Below are 6,000 nucleotides of genomic sequence, written 5' to 3' on the forward strand. Positions count from 1 at the left end.
TTGGGCTTCATGCCAACTATTTGAACCCTTAGGGGATTTTTAGTGATATTTCTTCACTATTTTGACTTTATACTTGAACTCAATCATGCTATATTCTACTGTTTTTCACAACTCAGCCATGTTTACTTTGCTTTAACACTTAAATGATATTCTAAATGATATTTTAGGCTGAGCACTATGTTTTACTGTTGCCCGAGTGGTTGTGAGATTCTGACTGAGTAAGGCCGAGGGCTTATGTTGTGAGGAAACACTGATTATGATCATGAGACCGAGGGCCTGAGATATGTACGCCACGAGGTGGCTTGTTGATATAAGGCCGAGAGCCTAGTAATGATGCCACGAGATGGCTTGATATTGTGATTGGGCCGTAAGGAGCCCCTCTAGGAGTCTGCACACCCCCAGTGAGTGGGGGTACCCATTATGGTGTGAGAGATAGCCCGAGGGGCTGGTGTTGTTCTATGATCTTGCCCGAGGGGCGATCCTTTAGGTGTTTATCTTTCCTATTTGCCTGTCATTTGCTTACTTAATTGTTAAAAAGGCATTTTATGAAGTTTAAACTGAACTTAGTAATTTTACACATCTTTACTGCTTCACTGTTTTTACCGAAGTTTTACTGCTTCCTTATAGCCTGTAATGTGCCTTACGTGTTTTCATATCTCTCAGTCGTTTATTTATGATTATTACTCACTGAGTTGGAGTACTCACTTTACTCCCTGCACCCCGTGTGCAGATTCAGACATTGCTGATCCTGCTAGCACGAGTTGACAGCTCCCGACAGACTTCGGAGTCCACGAGGTAGCTGCTTGGCATCCGCAGTCCCGTGTTTCTCCCCCTTTATCTCAATTATATCTCTTTATCGGTTATTCTGTAATAGTTTAGTAGGTTTTTCAAACTTGTGTTGGGATTGATAGATGCTCATGACTAGTGACACCCCGGTATCGGGCTGTGTTGGATTGTATTCCGCAAATTGTTCGTATTGTCACTGCTTACTTTTGGATTTATATCATGTTTAAGACTAAACGCTTATTGTTTAATCACTTAAAACAGAATTGGAAATGTGTCGGCTGGCCTTGTCTTCACGAGAGGCTCCATCACGACCGGGTCGGGGTTTAGGGTCGTGACAAGTTGGTATCAAAGCCTAGGTTACATAGGTCTCACTAGTCATGAGCAAGTTTAGTAGAGTCTCACGGATCGGTACGGAGACGTCTGTATTTATCCTCGAGAGGCTACAGAACCTTTAGGAAAAACTTCATATTCTTGAAATTCTTGGCGTGCGAATTTGTTGATTCGGGTACTAAACTTCTATCATTCTATTCTCTGACAAATGGTGAGGACACGCGCTACCGGTCAAGATGGACGACCACTAGTTGTGGCCACTCGAGGTCGAGGACGAGGTCGTGGTCATGGTAGCGGCAGAGGTATGGCCCGTACAGTCGTTAGGGCAATACATGTAGATCCACCAGCCGCCCCAGTTTCGGATCAGGTCCTAGCTATGGACGCTCCAGTAGCACCAGCTTAGGCACTAGCTGTGCCTATTGTGATTCTGGGTCTTCAGGAGGCCTTGGCTCAGATCCTATCACTTTGCACGGGCCTAGCTCAGGCGGTTTCAGTCACTACAGCCGCAACTACTTATCAGGCCGTGGGGGCAATCAGACTCCCGCCGCTCGCACACCTAAGTAGGTCGTGCAGGGACTTCAAACGCCCCCGCACATCCAGCCCAGCCGGTTGCAGGTACTCAGGACTATGTAGTTCCTGAAATACCAGAGGACGAGCAGCATAGGTTGGAGAGGTTTGGTAGACTTCAGCCTCCGACCTTCAGTAGTGCAGAGGGCGAGGATGCCCAGGGTTTCTTGGATAAGTGTCAGAGGATGCTTCGTACAGAAGGTATTTTGGAGACCAGCAGGGTCGCTTTCACTACTTATCAGTTTTCTAGAGCTGCCTTCACTTGGTGGGAGACTTTTCAGAGGCGTATGCCTGTTGGTGCAACACCCCTTACCTGGAAGTAGTTCTCCGTTCTCTTTCTGGAGAAGTATGTGATGCAGTCTCACAGAGAGGAGCTGCGCAGGCAGTTTGAGTGGTTGCGTTAGGGAGAGATGATGGTGACGCAGTATGATATGAGGTTCTCCGAGTTAGCTCGTCATGCTATTTGGTTGGTTCCGACAGATAGAGAGAGGATTAGGAGGTTTGTTGATGTCCTCACTTATCAGCTTCGTATTCTCATGACCAGGGAGAGGGTGATTGGTGCTACCTTTGAGGAGGTTGTAGACATTGCTCGGGAGATTGAGTCTGTTCGTCGCTAGGAGCGAGAGGAAAGGGAGGCCAAAAGGCCTCGAAGATCTAGTAGTTATAGTGGTACTTCTTCGAGAGGTCGGTTTCAGCACGGTAGAGGCCGTCTATTCAGGCATGCTCAGCTAGCTCGCGCAGGTTATCGTGGGACATCATCGGGTCATGGTTCTCACAGTTCTCATCAGGGTCAGTCATTACTTAGTGCCCTTCCAGCTCAGAGTTCGTCCCGTGCTCCATCAGTTTTGGGCTCTTCTATGCTAGGTATATCTACTACTCACTCCGGTGTGAGAGGTTCCCTTCAGTCCCCTTTTCCAGCACCCGAGAGTTGTTATGAGTGTGGAGAGATGGGCCATATATAGAGGCAATGTCCTCGTCATCTTGTAGGTCCATCTCAGCAGAGGGGTCAGTCATCGGCTTTAGCGCCAGTTACTTCATCATCACCCACCCACCCAGCTAGGGGTGGAGGTCAGTCAACTAGAGGTCGTCCTAGAAGAGGAGGTCGATCAGGTGGCAGTCAGGCCCGATTCTATGCACTTCTAGCTAGACCCGATGTTATTGCTTCTGATGTTGTCATTACATGTATTGTTTCAGTCTGCCACAGAGATGCCTCTGTATTATTTGATCATGGTTCCACCTTTTCTTATGTGTCATCATACTTTGCTCGTTATTTGGGTACGCCCCGTGAGTCTCTTGTTTCACCTGTTCATGTATCTACCCCGGTGGGCGATACTATTATTATAGATCGTGTGTACCAGTCGTGTGGGTGACTATTGGGGTTTGGAGACCCGGGTGGATCTTTTACTATTATGTATGGTGGATTTTGATGTTATTTTGGGCATGGATTGGTTATCTCCGTGTCGTGCTATTCTGTACTGTCATGCTAAGACAGTGACATTGGTTATACCGGGTGTGCCACGAATTGAGTGGCCGTGGTGAGTTTTGACCGATTATGTTCCTAGTAGAGTAATCTCATTCTTGAAAGCCCAGTGTATGGTTGGGAAAAGTTGTCTTTCGTATCTAGCCTTTGTGAGGGATGTCGGTGCAGAGACTCCCAATATTGATTCTATTCTAGTTGTGAGGGATTTTCCCGATGTGTTTCTTGCAGACTTGCCGGGCATGCCACCGGACAGGGATATTGATTTTGGTATTGACCTGGTGCTGGGCACTCAGCCCATTTCTATTTCGATGTATCGTATGGCACCAGCGGAGTCGAATGAGCTGCTTCAGGAACTCCTTGATAAGGGGTTCATTTGGCCTAGTGTGTCACCTTGGGGTGCGCCGGTTCTATTTGTGAAGAAGAAGGATGACACTATGAGGATGTACATTGATTATAGGCAATTGAACAAAGTAACAGTTAAGAATAAATATCCTTTGCCTCGCATTGATGATTTATTCGACCAGCTTCAGGGAGCGAGAGTGTTCTCCAAGATTGATCTCCATTCAAGTTATCACCAGTTGAAGATCAGGGACTCGGATATTCTTAAAACGGCTTTCAGGACCCGATATGGTCATTATGAGTTCTTGGTGATGTCTTTTGGGCTAACCAATGCCCAGTAGAGTTCATGCATTTGATGAACATCGTGTTCCGGCCTTATCTTGACTCGTTTGTCATAGTCTTCATTGATGATATTCTAGTGTATTCACGTAGTCAGGAGGAGCACGTGAAGCATTTGAGAGTTGTGTTGCAGAGATTGATGGAGGAGAAGCTTTATGCAAAATTCTCCAAGTGTGAGTTTTGGCTTAGTTCAGTGGCTTTCTTAGGGCACGTGGTGTCCAGCGAGGGTATTCAGGTTGACCCAAAGAAGATAGAGGCGGTTCAGAGTTGGCCCAGACCATCCTCAGCCACACAGATTCCTAGTTTTCTTCATTTTGCGGGTTATTATCGCCGATTTGTTCAAGGATTCTCGTCTATCGCATCGCCCTTAACCAAGTTGACTCAGAAGGGTACTTCATTTGTATGGTCTGATGAGTGTGAGGAGAGCTTTCAGAAGCTCAAGACAGCCTTGACCACAACTCCAGTGTTAGTTTTGCCATCAGCTTCAGGTTCATATACCGTGTATTGTGATGCTTCGAGAGTTGGTATTGGTTGTGTATTGATGTAGGATGGTATAGTTATTGCTTATGTTTCTTGTTAGTTGAAGCCCCATGAGAAGAACTACCTTGTTCATGATTTGGAGTTGGCTGCCATAGTTCACGCGTTGAAATTTTGGAGGCATTACTTATACGGTGCGTCTTGTGAGGTGTTTACTGATCATCGTAGTCTCCAACACTTGTTCAAGAAGAAGGATCTTAATTTGAGGCAGCGGAGGTGGTTGGAGTTGCTAAAGGATTATGATATTACTATATTATACCATACGGTAAAGGCCAATGTGGTGACCGATGCCTTGAGCCGAAAGACGGTGAGTATGGGGAGTTTGGCATATATTCCAATTGAGGAGAGATCTCTTGCAGTTGATGTTCAGGCCTTGGCCAATCGGTCCGTAAGGTTGGATATTTCGGAGCCTAGTCGGGTATTGGCTTGTGTGGTTTCTCGGTCTTCCTTATATGATCGCATCAAAGAGCGCCAGTATGATGATCCACATTTGCTTGTCCTCAAGGACAGAGTTCAGCACGATGATTCCAGAGATGTGACCATTGGTGATGATGGGGTGTTGATGATGTAGGGCCGGATATGTGTGCCCAATGTAGATGGGCTTCGAGAGTTGATTCTGGAAGAGGCCCATAGCTCGTGGTATTCCATTCATCGGGGTGCTGCAAAGATGTATCAAGATCTGAGACAGCATTATTGGTGGAGAAGAATGAAGAAGGATATTATGGGATTTGTACCTTGGTGTCTCAATTGTTAGTAGGTGAAATATGAGCACCGGAGACTGGGTGGCTTGCTACAGCAGATGGGTATTCTAGAGTGGAAGTGGGAGCAGATCACTATGGACTTTGTAGTTGGACTTCCACGGACTTTGAAGAAGTTCGATGCTATTTGGGTGGTTGTAGATCGGCTGACCAAGTCCGCACATTTCATTCCTGTGTGTACTACCTATTCTTCAGAGCGATTGGCAGAAATTTATATCCGGGAGATTGTTCGTTTGCATGGTGTCCCAGTTTCCATAATTTCAGATAGGGGCACTCAGTTTACTTCGCAGTTTTGGAGGTTTGTGCAACGAAAGTTGGGTACTCAGATTGAGTTGAGCATAGCTTTTCACCCTCAGACGGACGGGCAGTCCGAGCGCACTATTCAGATATTGGAGGACATGTTGTGTGCTTGTGTCATTGATTTCGGAGGGTCATGAGATTAGTTTCTACCGCTTGCAGAGTTTGCTTATAACAACAACTACTAGTCGAGTATTCAGATGGCCCCATATGAGGCTTTGTATGGGAGGCGGTGTAGATCTCCAGTTGGTTGGTTTGAGCCGGGTGAGGCTAGACTATTGGGGACAGACTTGGTGTAGGATGCTTTAGAAAAGGTGAAGGTGATTCAGGAGAGGCTTCATATCGCGTAGTCGAGGCAGAAGAGTTATGCTGATAGGAAGGTTCGAGATGTGTCCTACATGGTTGGTGAGAAGGTTTTGTTGAAGGTTTCGCCCATGAAGGGTGTCATGAGATTTGGGAAGAAAGGTAAATTGAGTCCTCGGTTCATAAGGCCTTTTGAGGTGCTTCGGAGGATTGGGGAGGTGGCTTATGAGCTTGCTTTGCCACCCAGCTTGTCGAGTGTGCATC

The sequence above is a fragment of the Nicotiana tabacum genome, chromosome 1, assembly GCF_000715075.1.
Source record: "Nicotiana tabacum cultivar K326 chromosome 1, ASM71507v2, whole genome shotgun sequence".
Lineage (NCBI taxonomy): Eukaryota > Viridiplantae > Streptophyta > Magnoliopsida > Solanales > Solanaceae > Nicotiana > Nicotiana tabacum.